Below are 17734 nucleotides of genomic sequence, written 5' to 3' on the forward strand. Positions count from 1 at the left end.
AACAACTAAGTTGGTGTTTCAGTCACATCTAGGGTACATAGAAAAGATAAGGAAGATAGTGCGGATATTCTGAGTAAAATCTCGCTATATCTGACACACCGAAAAAAATAAGTTGATGTTTGAGTCCCATCTAGGGTACATGGTACAGAGAACATTATACGGATGTTCTGAGTAACATCTCGCTAGATGTGACACAAAAAAGTAAGTTCGTATTTGGAGTCATATTTAGCCAGATGTTACAGAATTCAGTAAAAATATTTTGTCATATCGCTGATGTTTAAGTCACATTTAGCTAGATGTGACACAAAAATCAGTTCATATTTGGAGTCACATTTAGTTAGATGTTACAGAATTCAGTAAAAATATTTTGTCACATCGCTGATGTTTAAGTCACATTTAGCAAGATGTTACAGAATTCAGTACAAACATTTTGTCACATGGCTGATGTTTAAGTCACATTTAGCTAGATGTGACATAAAAAAATCAGTTCATATTTGGAGTCACATTTTGCTAAATGTTAGAGAATTCAGCAAAAATATTTTGTCACATCTCGCTAGATGTGACACGAAATGCTTAAATATAGCTTCTGCTACTCGAGTGCAGCCTCCTCTTCACGAACTTCTACTAACCTTGGTACTAACTTGCAGTCGCCAGGCCACCAGCACAGTGTATTGTCTGATTACAGGGCAAGTATCATTTACAGAAAAAAAACAGCGTCACTACTACATTACATCTATGCAGACTACTACTAAAACAGATCTGTGAACCAGCACTACTAGACCGCATGTATGGATTGCACTATTGAATAATACGGAGTATCTACAAGGGAGCACTGCTGAATTCACATCTACTAGAAGCTTTTAATCCAGAGATTTTCCTAACAAACCATGCTTCAGTAGAATTACAATTTTCACACAAAACCTACTATTCCAATGCATTTCGAAAAAAGTTTGTGCCAAAAAAGGGGGGAAATGGTCATGGAGATGTTGACCTGCTGACATATAAAGAGAGGTCGCCGGACCACTCACCAGGCAAGGAGGCGACTACCCTGCGAGCTCGATGCCTCAGCCAATGGCGTCTGCAAGTTACATCGTGGGGGGGAGTCGTCTTCAAGCTAGCGAACTTCTCCTGAAGTCACCAGGCTCCAATCTGAACCAGTCCGACGAGGAAGTTGGTGGAATACGGGGCCGCCATCGCGTTGAGAACCTCCTCGGCCCGCCGCCACTACATCCTGCTCCTCCATCACCCCCTCTCCCGCGAAGCGCCATCTCGTCGCCGCCTACCTCGAGCTCCAGATCGTGATGCTTGAGAGAGTACAGAGAGAGATAGCAAGCAGCCAAGCAGGTTGGGTCAACGCACGGGGGTTGGGGGAGAGATATCTGGAGCGGTCTGTTTCCATTTTTTATTCCTATTCTGCACTGACGCGCATGGTACGTTCGATCCCGATCGTGCGGCGCGCACACGTGACCTCGGGATTAAGACAAAACGAGGTCGACTTAGTAATAGATATTGCGAAGTTGTTTTCTTCACCGATACGTGCGGGACGAGGGAGGTTTGCTCTTTTTCTCGCTCGGGTAGCAGGAACGCAATCCTCTCCGCTTTTTCCTCCCTGCCCAGGCGATTGGTCCGAATTTTTTCAACGTACGTACGATTTTTTTCTTTACGGACGGGCGGGTTCTTTTGACGTACGACGGTTTAATTAGGGCATGTACAATGGTAGGGAAAGCATGTCTTCTCTAAACGGTCAACGTCATCTAGAGAAAACACTAAATAGTAAAGATAATATTAATAAATGAATAAAAAAATTATTTCATATTTAAATTTCTCACACTTTTTTTAATAGTTAGCATATATTATTTGTCCACTTAAGATTTAAAGATATTAATTATTAGCCATATTATATGCCATATCTCGTCGAGTGACCGGGGCATGTACATCTTTTTATGTCTCGTGTCTCCTTTTCTCGTACAATCTGAGCCACCTCTTTCTCATAAAATTTGAGCCGCTTTTCTTTATGTTGGTTGTGACACATCCCTTATATATAAACGTGTCAACGAAACTACAAGTGTTACATAATTAACAATCCTTTATTAAATCATAGCCAATAATTTTAGATCTAACTGTTAAAATATTTAGTTAGTGTGGCTAAAAGCATATAATAGATAGATAGATGTAGGCGTGTATATAGCGTTCAGTTATCCGCAAACAGTAGATCAGGTACATGCGGAGGGTGGTTCCTCCAGCCACTTCGACTGCCTCTAGATCCACTGCGATTGATATCTCGACGATCATTACGTCTTTTACTGCGCTGATCATCATGCCGATCATCGCGTCGATCAGTATACCCAGCTGCAAGGATTTTAGTATCGATGAACGTTTCGTACCCGCGATCTCACCTTTTCTTGCGACGATCCCGCCGGCTACTTGAGTCGTTCGGGTATTTTAGATCATCTTCTTCATCATCGCTGCGCGGGCGAGGATTTCCTACGTGATCCTCGTCATCAGCCCAACTGTTGGTGATCTCCATCAACTTGGTAGTAGTTTCGGCTTCTTGCGATCGAGTTCTTCCACATAGGATTCTCGTCGGATGCCGTCGCTGAAAGCGTCGATCGCCCTGTCGATAGATACATCTTCGGCTGCGTTCAGGAGTTTGGTGAAGCGCTTGATGTATGAGTGCATCGACTCCTTTGGCTTATGGTGGCACTGTCGTAATTCTTCGATTCCAACTAGCCTTTTGTATGTGGCTTGGAAGTTTTTAACGAAAACATCGACTAGATCTTCCCAGGATCTAATAGATCCTTACGGCAGGCCTCTCAGGCATGCTCGTGCCGAATCCTTGAGGTACAGTTGTATACACTGCATTGTCGCCAGTTGGTTTCCTTTGTGCAGGATTACAGTTTGCAAGTAGTCGTATATCCATGATCTCGAATCTTGTTGGCCATCATACTTGGTGGCATCAGTAGGTGTTGGCTTGAATCTCTTTGGTGGCATCGCCTCCCGAATCTTATGGCTCAGACATTCGGCGCGAAGTTTGCCATCGTGTTGTTGAGATTCCTCAGAATCATCGCTCTCGAAACCGGCACGTGTGGCACGTCGGCGGCGAGCCTTGTCGATTTTGCTCTGCGTGATATCGTCACGGGCGTCTTTGGAGGACGAACATCGTCAACAACAGCCTCTTTTACGTGGAGATATGTCGATAGATCGTGAGGAGCGGCGCCGAGAGCCACTGCCCTGGCGTGGAGGTTTATCCTTCCTGGGTGTGAGCTTAGCACCGATGATCCCGATACTTTCCAAGGCGACCCGATGAACTGGCGCCATCAGATCTTTGGGTGTCGGCTGGTTATTGATTAGGTAGGCCGTTATGTGAGCAGTTGCTCCCTCGACTATTTTGGGCCTGAGGATGCCCGCTGAATCCATTGTCATGAAGGAGTTGGAGAGGTTCGGTGTGATCACTCTCGTGTCCGCCTCCGAGAGGCATGGGATGCAAGGACGATATCTACTTGGGGCATGGTTGCTCTTAGAGGCGCTCCCGAGGGAAGAAAGTTCCCTTCGTTGTTCACTTGACAGGTCGGCTGCCTGCCGACTTCGATCGAGGTCGGCTCACTCCTTGGCCAACTGAGAGCGATTCTTCTCGAGGATAGCATGGTAGGCTGATACGTCCAAAACGTATCTATAATTTTTGATTGTTTCATGTTAATATTATGCCTTTGGCACTTGTTTTTATATTAAGTTTATGAATTATTTGGACTAACCTATTAATAGTTTCAAAAGTGCACAATGTTCTTGTTTTACACTTTGATGTGTAGAAATTATCAAGAATAAAAGAGGAAACCTTGTTGGAGTCAAATTGGAACTTTGCTGAAATCTGTCCCAGAACTGTTTTCGGAGATTTTCTGTTTGACCCTCGAAGATGACCTCCAACGGAGTTGGGCCTGAAGAGGAAATTGTAGATAATTTTCTGCTGAACGTTCTAGAGTTAAAACTCGGTCCAATCGGAGTCCGTATGCGGCCTGTAGGCCCGTTTTGGTGGAACCCTAAAAGAGGGTGACGGAAATCCGAGAAGCTATATAAAGGGAGGAAACCTAACTCGTGGAGGACACCTTAACCCACGAATTTCAGCCACCAAAAGCCACATTTTTGCCTCCCCCATGGATCCCATCTCCATGGGGGAGGGCTCCCTTGAAGCCATGAAGGAGAGAGGCTAAGGGGCGGCGCTCCCCAACCTTGCCGACGGCGGGGAAAGGAGTTCCCCGCGCCGCCGGCGCCGCCGCCGCCCTGCGCCACCGCGTTGCCCTCTCTGACGTCTTCACCGCCATCTCCATCACCATCTTGCCTAAGTTCTTGCCTAAGTTCTATGCCCATCTTCTTTCTGTGCTCTTTGGATATTCCCCCTGGAATTATAAAACAGCTAAACAAAATTATTAGACATTGCCTCTGGAGTGACAGGAAACCAGATTCAAAAGGGAAATCTCTTGCAGCCTGGGATATGATTTGTAAGCCTAAAGAGAAAGGTGGTTTGGGAATCCTTGATTTGAAAAGCAAAATGAAGCTCTTCTTATGAAGCACCTCCACAAATTTTATAATGAAGAAGAGGTTCCTTGGGTGAGATTAGTCTGGAATTATTATCCAAATGGTGTACCACATGCAACAAATTTGTGTGGATCTTTCTGGTGGAGGGATATTATGAAATTGGTGGATAAATAAAGAGCAATCTGTTCTGCTACTGCTGGATGTGGAGATTCTATTCTATTCTGGAATGATAATTGGAATGGCATTGTGCCTTCAAAACAATTCCCAAGACTACAATCCTTTGCCTTGGATATATTGCTTTCTGTAAAAGAAGTGGTAAAATGTGAAGATAGGTCAACTCTCTTTTATCTACCTCTATCACAGCAGGCGTATGATGAATATATTGGTATGCAGAATTTCTTAGCCACAGTACAACTCAATAATTCTGAGAAATATGTGTGGAATACTATCTGGAAGGATGGAGTCTTCACATCAATTTTGTATTACCAACATTGTTCCTCACACATACCAAACAGTAGGCTTCATTGTTGGATCTGGAAGAGTAAAGTGGTTTTAAGGATAAAGGTTTTTGCTTGGCTGTTAGTGAGTGACATATTGAATACAAGAGATATGATGAGGAGAAGAAACTGGAATGTCACAAATGATTATACATGTGTGTTGTGCCACTCTCATCAAACAGAGGATTGGATTAATTTATTCTTTGGTTGTAACTTCAGAAGAAGGATATGGTCTACCTACAGGTGGAATGGTCACAAGAGGATACCATTGTGGAAAAAAAAATCAAGGCACGAAAGGATTTGCAAAACCTTTTTTTGCTGAAGTGGTTATTCTGGCCTGCTGGCACATTTGGAAGCAAAGAAATAGTAAATTTTTTGAACACATCAGACCTTTTTTTGGGTCCTGGAAGGCACAATTTGTTCATGAAGCCTCTTTGCATGTGCATAGAGTCAAGGATAAGCACTCTGATTCTTTCAAATCATGGATTGACTCTTTGTTGTAATCTTTTATTTTCTCCCTTTGTAAATATTCCTTTTTGTACAGTTGAAAAGATTTAATAAATTGCTGTGGGGGTTCTTCCCTATAGTTCTTGTTAAAAAAAGATAGTGATACGTCTCAAACGTATCTATATTTTCTTATGTTCCATTCTAGTTATATGACAATACTCACATGTTTTATATACACTTTACATCATTTTGATGCATTTTCCGGCACTAACCTATTAACAAGATGCCGAAGCGCCAGTCCCTGTTTTCTGCTGTTTTTGGTTTCAGAAATCCTACAGAGGAAATATTCTCGGAATTGGACGAAACAAAAGCCCACGGTCTTATTTTGCACAGAGCCTTCCAGAAGACCGAAGAGGAGACGAAGAGGGGCGACGAGGCGGACACACCCTAGGGGGGCGCGGCCCCACCTCTAGGCGCGCCGCCCTATGGGGTGGGCCCCTCGAGCGCCTCCCGACTCTGCCCCTTCGCCTATATATTCTCTCCGTCGCGAAAACCCTATTACCGAGAGCCACGATACGAGAAAAGTTCCAGAGACGCCGCCGCCGCCAATCCCATCTCGAGGGATTCAGGAGATCGCCTCCGGCACCCTGCCGGAGAGGGGAATCATCACCGGAGGGCTCTACATCACCATGCCCGCCTCCGGACTGATGCGTGAGTAGTTCATCCTTGGACTATGGGTCCATAGCAGTAGCTAGATGGTTGTCTTCTCCTCTTGTGCTATCATGTTTAGATCTTGTGAGCTGCCTATCATGATCAAGATCGTCTATTTGTAATTCTACATGTTGCGTTTGTTGGGATCCGATGAATATTGAATACTATGTCAAGTTGATTATTGATCTATCATATATGTGTTATTTATGTTCTTGCATGCTCTCCGTTGCTAGTAGAGGCTCTGGCCAAGTTGATACTTGTAACTCCAAGAGGGAGTATTTATGATCGATAGTGGGTTCATGCCTCCATTGAATCTGGGACAGTGACAGAAAGTTCTAAGGTTATGGATGTGTTGTTGCCACTAGGGATAAAACATCAATGCTTTGTCTAAGGATATTTGTGTTGATTACATTACGCACAGTACTTAATGAAATTGTCTGTTGTTTGCAACTTAATACTGGAAGGGGTGCGGATGCTAACCCGAAGGTGGACTTTTTAGGCATAGATGCATGCTGGATAGCGGTCTATCTAATTTGTCGTAATGCCCTAATTAAATCTCATAGTAGTCATCATGATATATGTATGTGCATCTCTATTTGTCAATTGCCCAACTGTAATTTGTTCACCCAACATGCTATTTATCTTATTGGAAAGACACCACTAGTGACAAGGTATTAACTTGTCAATGCCTACGGATTGTAGACTAGGGTTTAGTTAGATGTAGAGGGCAAGTAGATCTCGAAGGTTTCAGCCGAAAAGTACTCGACGAATATGTAACTAGGGTTGTGTTGACAGTAAATTCGATCCTTTCTTTGTCCCTCGACTCCCCCTTATATAGGAGGTGGAGCCAAGGGTTTCGTAATACACAAGTTTACATAATCCGGGAGGGTTTCTAACCCGTCCCGCAAGATTACAAGTATCCTTTCCTAATACAACTCTAGCTTTCCTTAACAGTATCTTGGGCTTCCGAATCTTCTTATTCTTCGGGTCATGGGCCTTCAGTAAACCCCGGGTACCATCTTTGGCAGGCCCATTGGGGATGCCTATGTCAGTAGCCCCCGGGATTTTTCTTTAATCGTAGAGTCGGGGAAAATCTCCAACTTTATATTCGTTCAATACATTTGCCGAATTTTATCACGTATCTTTTAAACATGCAATTCTATATTGTACAGGGATAATGGTAGTTGGGGCTAGTTCATCTGATGGATCAGGTACTAGTTAACTGCTCTAGTGGCAATCCGCAAAAACCTACTTCAAGATCACGTCCCTAGACATGATCTCGGGATACTGGTGTAAACTTCGACAGGTGCCGCTTAAGGTCTTACCATTCTGTCGAGTCCCAGTCATATTTTATCGGGTACCTAACGCGTCCGTTAGAATTTTTCTTCGTATCTGTTGATACGGAAAAAAGTAGCAAACCGATGTCAGAGACGGCGCTACGCCACTCAGAACGGATCTGGGGTCTTACCTTCGCAATGTTTTGCGTCATTCAGAGTTTATTCGCTACTTTGGCACTCTGAGAATATATTGTCGAGTGCTTTTTCGGCTGCTGGAATAGCACATTTTGTCGAGTCAATGTATGACTTATTTTGTCTTCCCGATGGGAGTATATGTCGAGTTATTTGTATAACTCGAGATATGCTCACTTCTTTTTTCTTCTTTCTTTCTTTTTTTTTTTATAATTTCATCGGGCACGCGAACAGCGTTCCCGATGGGAGTAGCCCCCGAGGCTACAACCAAGGACTTGTACTTGGTTGTAGGCTCAACACTTTATTGCCTCGTGTCAATATATTTTCATTCTGTCTCGAACTTTTTATATTTATCGGGTGCGCGACCAGCGCTCCCGATGGGAGTAGCCCCCGAGGCTATGAACAAATGCTTGTATTTGGTCATAGGCTCTCGACATTTCTATTTTGTCATACTCGAATTTTTCTTTTTTCCAAAGTAGCCCCCGAGCATTTGGGCAAAAACTTGTATTTGTTCAAAAGCTCCCAAACCAATCTTATGATGTCGCCATTCTTACAAACTGTCGTATCCGAGAGTTTCTCTTACCAAGGTGACATCATTGCTGACGATAGCCACGATTACTGTATCGGGAAAACGCGAGAACCTCTCTGGCTTGTAGGCCCAAATTTCGCACCAGTTTGACACGTCGCGCAAGTGGGGGACACACGTCCTCCGCTTTTCCTGGCGCACGTACTGTAGCTTCTGCACTTTCTCGTCTATATGAAATTACCGTTTACCCTTTGTCCACGTGTACACCATCTGTCCCGCAATCTTTCAATCCAACGGCGTGATGGTTCACCGCACCTCTATATAAGGGCATCGTCTTCCTCCTCTAGTCCTTTCGCTCGCGCCGCTCCTCTGCTCTCCTCTGCCAAAATTCCCACAGACGGCGCCAATTGACAAGGTATTAACTTGTCAATGCCTATGGATTGAAGACTAGGGTTTAGTTAGATGTAGAGGGCAAGTAGATCTCGAAGGTTTCAGCCGAAAAGTACTCGATGAATATATAACTAGGGTTGTGTTGACAGTAAATTCGATCCTTTCTTTGTCCCTCGACTCCCCCTTATATAGGAGGTGGAGCCAAGGGTTTCGTAATACACAAGTTTACAGAATCCGGGAGGGTTTCTAACCCGTCCCGCAAGATTACAAGTATCCTTTCCTAATACAACTCTAGCTTTCCTTAACAGTATCTTGGGCTTCCGAATCTTCTTATTCTTCGGGTCGTGGGCCTTCAGTAAACCCCGGGTACCATCTTTGGCAGACCCATTGGGGATGCCTATGTCAACTAGTGAACTGTGGACCCCGGTCCATTCTTTTACATCTGAAATACAATCTACTGCAATCTCTGTTCTCTGTTGTTCATCGCAAACAAACATCATTCTCCACACCATACGTTTAATCCTTTGTTTTCAGCAAGCCGGTGAGATTGACAACCTGTTATCACCAGAATTTGACCGAGTCAGAGGTGGGCCGCGATCAAGATGGACTTGAAGAATCTATATATAGAAGAAATACGTGAATCGGCCTTGTGTACCAAGTTTGGGCTAATTGCCCATGTATCTGTACCATAGTAGGATACGTGTCTGTTAGGAGTTAGAGTTTTACTCGTGCACGGTTAGGTGCACGCTTGAGTTAGAAAGTCTCCTGGACTATAAATATGTATCTAGGGTTTATGAAATAAACAACCAACGTTCAACACAAACAAATCTCGGCGCATCGCCAACTCCTTCGTCTCGAGGGTTTCTCCAGCAGCACCATGCTGCCTAGATCGCATCTTGCGATCTAGACAAAGACAAGCCTACCCACGTTGTTCATGCGTTGCTCGTGCTCGAAGCCTTTTTGATGGCGAGCAACGTAGTTATCTTAGATGTGTTAGGGTTAGCATTGTTCTTCGTATCATATGCTGTCGTAGTGCAACCCTTATACATATAGCCGCCCTTACACCTATCTTAGGTGTAGGGGCGGCACCCCGCTTGGTCATAGTTTAGTAGATCCGATCCGTTACGGTTGCTCCTTGTTCTTCGAGGATTAGTTTAATATCCGCAATAGTTAGGCCTTACAAAGGGTTGGAGGATCCAGCGGCGTGTAGGGTGTAATTTGCTAGCCCTAGACAGGGATGTTCCGGGATCAACCTCGTGTTGGTTTTTAGGCCCCGTCTAGGATCGGCTTACGATCACCGTGCGCGAGCGCGAGGCCCAATCGTGAGTAGGATGATCCGATTATGCGGTGAAAACCCTAAATCGTCGTAGATCGCATTAGCTTTATCTTGATCAAGCAGGACCACCATATATTCGGACACCTTGTACGAATCATGGGTGGATCGGCTCTTTGAGCCGATTCACAGGATAACCCGAGAGCCGATCGAGGCTCGTATTTAACGTTTACGTGTATGCCATGCAGGAAACTAAGCGAGGCATCATCCAACACCTTCCTCGACCAGGTATAGGTCAGGTGGCACGCCCTGCGACAGCATCGGACGTGTGACCGGGAGGCTTTGCGGGCCGTCGCTCCGAGGGACCGGGGCCAGCCGCAGCCCTAGTTGTTCCCGGCTCTACGGTGTTGCCGGCCGCTGCCCGCCGGTGGGTTTCGACCGCAACACATTCTCGGCACGCCCGGTGGGACGATCTTCGACATCCACACCATCGCCATCTACATCCGAGATGGCGGAAAGCACTCCTGGTCAAGTACGAGGATCCGACCGACGAGCTCAAGAAGAAGCATGACGAGATCAAGGCAGTCCTCGAAGCCGAACTCATCGGCTCTTTCCACGGAACCCGCTCCCACGGCGTCGGGTGGAAGGGGTTCTCACTCGAGGGCGCACTCGATGGAGTGGACCTGTCCGCCCCGTCGAAGAACGCACCAGGTCGCTGCGTCGGGAGATCAACTACATGGTGGCTCATTCGCCGCACCGCCACTCGAGAGCCCGGTGAACACTTTGGAGCGTGTCGCTCTGCGCGTGATCCAGGAAATCATGAGCCATCGGTATTCTCCGTCGGGACCAGCTCGGGGACGTACAAAGGAGAGATGCCACTCCGAGTCCCATCCACCGCTGCCGTTCGCATGGGCAGCACCGAAGTGCCGAACTCCATCGGCATACGTCGTCTACAAAATTGGTGGTGATCCTAGTGACTACCAATTCCTACCTGAGGCGCCCAAGGAGATCCCGCCCGGATACGCGTGCGCGTATGTGCCAGACTGCAGCACCTGGGCACTCTCGAACCAGGTTGCAACAGCAGGGGCCTCTGGAACAGCAGGAGGAACGTCGGGAGCAGATCTTGAGAAGCAAACGTGGTTAGCTAAGTACGCCACTCCGACGAACCTCCGCAGCCCAGCTCCTGCAGTTGGCTCCGAACTGGAAAAGCAAGCATGGCTGGTTAAGTATGCCACCCCGGCGACTCTTCAGGGTTCGACACCTTCAGCCATCACCGCGGATCAGATTTGTACAATTCGAAAGATCGGTTCGGCATGATGCCGAAAAGGAAGACGTTCGGCTATACCAAGCCGTACCCCAACGAGTACGAATTGATCCCGCTACCACCCAAATATCGGCTCCCGGACTTCACAAAGTTTAGTGGATCAGATGGTTCCAGCTCCATCGAGCATGTGAGCCGATATTTGGCACAACTGGGCACGATCTCAGCATCAGACGAGCTGCGAGTGAGGTTCTTCGCACAGTCCCTCACATGATCGGCTTTTGGGTGGTACACATCGCTGCCACCGAACTCCATCCGGACTTGGAAGCAGTTGGAAGAGCAGTTCCATGAGCAGTATCACTCAGAGGCTTCCGAGGCTGGCATTGCCGATCTAGCACAAGTACGACAGAAGCGCGGGAAACGAGTGTCGAATACATCCGGCGCTTCAGACCGTGAGGAACCGATGCTATTCGGTTCACGTAAGTGAAAAAGAAGCGATCGAGTTGGCGGTGGTGGGTCTCTCATCATCGATCAAGGACGTGGCCTCCCAAGCGAGACTACCCTTCATTGGCGCACATGGTGCGTAAGCCGTCGACATATGAACAGCGCCACCCGGATGTTTACCGGGACAAATTCAAGCGTGCGGTGGCCCCGGTTGAGGCGTGACGAGGATGAAGGTGCTGCGGGAGATCGAGAGGTAGCGGTGGCTGAATGGACTCGAGCGGCAGGCCCCGTGTCCCGCAAATGGGTGAAGCCACAAGGCCCTCCAAAAGGGTTCGACTTCGACGTGACCAAAACCGAGCAGATTTTCGATCTCTTACTCACGGAGAAGCATATAAAGGTACCCGAAGGCCACAAGATCCCTACGGTGCGAGGAGCTGAACGGAAAGCCATACTGCAAGTGGCATAACACGTTCACCCACACCACTAACGATTGCAGGGTGTGGCGTCAGCAGATCCAAATGGCGATAGAAAATGGACGGCTAATTTTCAACCAGTACGCCATGAAGGTCGACACACACCCCTTCCCCGCCGTTAACATGGTGGAGTATACTTACCATGGAGGGTGCCAGCCAGATCTCTCGTGCAATATCAACGTGGTAGGGCTTGGGCACCACTCTGGTAAGGACGGAAATGAGGGCAGCTGCTCTCATAGCAAAGACACAGAGGAAGCCGCTCCACGCGATCGGCTCCGCCAAGACGGCAAGCGCTACGTCACAGAGGGAGAAGTGAAGAACATAAGATATCAACGACCTCTCTCTGATCACCTCCTCAACAAGTATGTGAGTCAGTATGACCAACGCCGGCGATACAGCGACGATGATGAAAAAGATCGTCTGGCTAGGGACGACAGGAGACGTCGTCGGCATGATCACGACGAGGAGCGATACGAGCGCCACGCCAAGGAAAAGTCGAGGGAGCAAGACGACGTGGATAGGCACCGGGACTGCCCCTTCTTCGGACACTCGCCGGGACTCGGGAATGAGCCGATTGCCGACAATCGGCAACCGCCCGTAATGCAAACGAGAAGAAGAAGGATGCAGCTAACGTGTCCGTGTTCGAACGTCCGGGGCCTCTCCCGCCTCGGAACAGTGCATGCCGAGTCCGCTCGGGTGGAAGATCTCGAGGAACTAGAGGACGATGATGAAGAAGACAAGTATCATCGGCCAAGGTGGTGCCCCGATGGGCTCAGCCGTTCCCAAAAACGAAGGGTTCAGCGTCCGCGTGGGTTGGAAGAAGCCGAAAGATTATACCTGCACACGTTGAGGAAGGCACGGCCTGATCCGGCCGCCAAAATTCAGCGAACCCTGGACGAAGAAGGTCGGCCACAAAGAAAAGAGTGGCGCCCCAAGCAAAGGAAAGCCGATGATGAGACATCGGCTGGCACAAACATGGTGTTCATCCTCCCAAAGGAGTTTACTGCTCGAGGATTAAACGATGCACTCAAGGTGGACGACAGCGAGCGCATCGGTGTGACAGAGGATGAAGTTAGGCTGGTCGTATCCACTGGCCTAACCATGTAGCTGGAGCAAATCAATGAGCAAACGTGGCGAGGCTGATCCTTGTGATCGGCCCCAAAAATTTTGTGGAGGGACATTACAAAACCTTCATCGAACAAGCAACGTGGAGGCCGATTCACCATCCATTCTGCCTGGGTTCAACATTTAATCCAACAGAGCCGATACCATCAAGTCCCTTGAAAGAATCGGCTCGGGGGGGCACCCAGGTGGATAAAACACGAGGATATTCAGTAGAAGCGTCTTGCAAATGCCCAGCAGCGCAAATGCCCAGCAGCCTAAGATATCCTTTGATGATGGGTATTGAAGTATGGGGGCCGATACATAAATCGGCCGTAAAAAATTCAAATTTTTTTAAGCACAGCCGATGCAGCAGACATCGACTTAAGGATATAAAGCCGATGCATGGCCATCGACTCAAGAGGTATAACTGTTATAATCAGAGGGTCAATGGAGCAGGAAGAGGACCACGAAGAGAGACTCTAATGGAAGAACTCCTCAATGGAGTGGTTTAATGGCTCAGATCCTCTCTTCAAGAACAATGCCAAGAGCAAGCATGGGTGTGCGGATCAGGTTAAGGGTGGGGTGCATCGGATCCACCAAAGGAAAGGAGCCGATCCGACTCCGCAAAGACGAAGAAGTGGACTGAGGAAGCTCGGGGGGCAGCTCGCCCTGAAGGCTCTCTGCTCTGGGAAGCCGATTTTTGTTGTAATCGGCTGGCTCTGCGTTATGATTTGAGGCCAATGGCGGCACATTGGGCTGACTCACTGCCTTTCCCGCCTTAACTGAGGCTCGGGGGGCAGATTGTCCTGAAGGATCCTTTGCTATAAGTAGCCGATTTTGTTGAAATCGGCTGACTCTACGTCTTAGCTTTTGAGGAATAGTTGCTGTGGGAAAAACGGAGCGAGGAGCCTCGTCCCGCGAAGTATCATCTCCGACCTCCGGGTTGAGTTAGCAATGACCTCGGAGAACCCCCGAAAGCAAAGGGGATTTGGAAGAGAAGGGTCTGGCAGGAAAATGTCTGAAAACCTGAGATTAATGACAAGGCCAGGCGTTATTTCGGGGGTTTTGCCGTTTAGTCCAACATTACGCTCAGTGACTACGGTTTGGGCCTGTTCGGTTGGAGGTTTGGGGATCTGAATTCGAGCAAGGTTCGCAGGTTACCGGTGCGTTGCCATCGGCTTATTGAGCGGTGATCAAGTTAACAATCGGCCAAATCAGTACGATAAGGAATCGGCTAGATCAAGTTAAGGGAAATTCTTCATTAACATTGGGATTTCTTACAAAAGAAGAGCCGATTGCTCAAGGGACTACTGATCCTACATAACTACTCCTCGCTAGCATCGTCGTCGGCGTCGCCATCGGCGCTACTGCCGGAGAAGTCCTCGCCGCTGCTGCCCCAGCCGTCGGCTGGAGCTTCCTCCTCCTCCTCGTCATCATCATCATCCTCGCTATCCGCCCAACTGCGGAAGCGCTTCGTCGGCGGATACCCAGCGGAGGAGGAGGAATCATCTTCCTCCTCCTCCTCTTCTCCTTCCTCGTCGTCATCGTCGTCCTCGCTGTCCGCCCACATGCGGGAGCGCTTCTTCGACGGGAGCCTGGCGGAGGGAGAGGCCTGGGTCTTCTCTGCTTCTCCTTCTTTCTTCTCCTTTTCAGAGGAGATGGGGTTCGCCCCGGAGTGGAGGTCGTCCTCTTTCTTGTTCTCCGGCGACGATTGGAGGGGGAGGCCTGAGGCAGAGGAGGAAGAGGAAGACATGGCTGCAGGGGAAGAGGGTTTTTTGGCGCTGGTAGACAGAGCAGAGCAAGGGGATGAAGTGGTGAACCGTTTGGCACAGATAAATAAAGGGAGTGTAGTGGAGATTTAATGCCATGACGGTTCTCGAGGACGTGATGCCGAAATTGTCAATTCATACAGAGAAGCCCAGGAGGCAAGGCATCATGATGAGGATTCTGCGGCGGTTTCTGCTCTGCCACGACATGACCCGATGAAAGAAAAGCGTAATGATTTTGGAACTGTCATTTCCAAAACCAGGGGGGCATGTGTTATCACCAGAATTTGACCGAGTCAGAGGTGGGCCGCGATCAAGATGGACTTGAAGAATCTATATATAGAAGAAATACGTGAATCGGCCTTGTGTACCAAGTTTGGGCTAATTGCCCGTGTATCTGTACCATAGTAGGATACGTGTCTGTTAGGAGTTAGAGTTTTACTCGTGCACGGTTAGGTGCACGCTTGAGTTAGAAAGTCTCCTGGACTATAAATATGTATCTAGGGTTTATGAAATAAACAACCAACGTTCAACACAAACAAATCTCGGCGCATCGCCAACTCCTTCGTCTCGAGGGTTTCTCCGAGTAGCACCATGCTGCCTAGATCGCATCTTGCGATCTAGGCAGCACAAGCCTACCCACGTTGTTCATGCGTTGCTCGTGCCGAAGCCTTTTTGATGGCGAGCAACGTAGTTATCTTAGATGTGTTAGGGTTAGCATTGTTCTTCGTATCATATGTGGTCGTAGTGCAACCCTTATACATCTAGCCGCCCTTACACCTATCTTAGGTGTAGGGGCGGCACCCCGCTTGGTCATAGTTTAGTAGATCCGATCCGTTACGGTTGCTCCTTGTTCTTCGAGGATTAGTTTAATATCCGCAATAGTTAGGCCTTACAAAGGGTTGGAGGATCCAGCGGCGTGTAGGGTGTAATTTGCTAGCCCTAGACAGGATGTTCCGGGATCAACCTCGTGTTGGTTTTTAGGCCCCATCTAGGATCGGCTTACGATCACCGTGCGCGAGCGCGAGGCCCAATCGTGAGTAGGATGATCCGATTATGCGGTGAAAACCCTAAATCGTCGTAGATCGCATTAGCTTTATCTTGATCAAGCAGGACCACCATATATTCGGACACCTTGTACGAATCATGGGTGGATCGGCTCTTTGAGCCGATTCACAGGATAACCTCGAGAGCCGATCGAGGCTCGTATTTAACGTTTACGTGTATGCCATGCAGGAAACTAAGCGAGGCATCATCCAACACCTTCCCGACCAGGTATAGGTCAGGTGGCACGCCCTTGCGACAGCATCGGACGTGTGACCAGGAGGCTTTGCGGGCCGTCGCTCTGAGGGACTGGGGCCAGCCGCAGCCCTAGTTGTTCCCGGCTCTACGGTGTTGCCAGTCGCTTCCCGCCGGTGGGTTTCTGACCGCAACACAACCTTACTGTTAAGTTGGGGCAAAGTATTGTGATTATGTTGTGCAGGTTCCACGTTGGCACCGGAATCCCTGGTGTTGCGCCGCACTACACTCCTTCACCAACAAGCTTCACGTGCCCTTCATCTCCTACTGGTTCGATAACCTTGGTTTCTTACTAAGGGAAACTTGCTGCTGTACGCATCACACCTTCCTCTTGGGGTTCCCAACGCAGAACTAATACATTTTTACCTATAAATACGATATAATATTAAAAAATAGAACAAGAAATAAAGATAGAATGAACTAGGAGTAGAACAATATACACATTTTTACTCAAAATGCATTATAACATCCATTAAATATAGGAACGCGTAATAAATAAGACAATTTTAATTCAATATCCATGAATATATCAAATAAAAATAGAACAGTAAATAAGAATAGAATGAATTAGGAGTAAATAGAATCAACACGTCTTTTAACTCTTGATGCATGATAGTAACAAGTAAAACAAAATATGGCATACGAAGAGAATGGACATGAGTACACAAAATTAACAAGTTTACCATCGACATAGTATTGACCTCTTGAAGTTTTCTATGTTGGTGTAAATTATTCATCATCACGAACATCAGGTACATCATCAGGGTTCCCATTGCCCCTCCTTATGGATTTATCAATGCCCACACTATGACGATAGGGTGTAATTCCATGACCTATAAATGCAAGTGTTAAATTATCTAAAAAAAGCAAGCATGATCATTATAGTCTACCACAGTTGTTCAATTAAGTATTCATAATAAGCTGGCACTGATAACTTTGATCTGGATTAAGAAGTGAGCCTAGCTCACTTGGTTAGGGAAGTGGATGTACAACCCTGCCACCCAGGTTCAAGTCCCCAGGGACGCGAATTTAGGTTCTTAATATTTAAAAATAAAATCACTGTAGGGGCTTCCCCTACCGTATTCCTTTCAAAAAAAACTTCGATCTGGATTATGGATTGTAATATCGTAAGCTTTTTCCCTAGAATATGTAGGTTTATTTGAACCTTGGGAAACACTACTAAAGTGGTGTAAAGGAAACGTCTACAAGACTTGCTAGTTGGTTTAATTTTATGTTTACCGGACCTTTCTAGTTTATTTTGTTTTATGTTGTGTTCAATGGATGGAAATAGGCTAGGGTCAAGGATTCTCCTGCAGCTATGCATACATATAATGAAGTACACATGTGTAGTAACAAATAGTGATAAGAGATTTGTGAGCAGCACATCCGTAAATATTATTGCCCCTAAAGCCAGAGGTGACAAGAGTCTCTTGGTCTAACCATTGTTCCCACAGCCGCGAGCAACAACAATTATTAAGTAAATAAATAGATACCAAATCATTAAGCTAGATGATTGTGTCGTTGATCCCAAGCGAATCACCAAA

This window comes from Lolium rigidum, chromosome 7, assembly GCF_022539505.1.
Source record: "Lolium rigidum isolate FL_2022 chromosome 7, APGP_CSIRO_Lrig_0.1, whole genome shotgun sequence".
In the NCBI taxonomy this organism is placed as follows: domain Eukaryota; kingdom Viridiplantae; phylum Streptophyta; class Magnoliopsida; order Poales; family Poaceae; genus Lolium; species Lolium rigidum.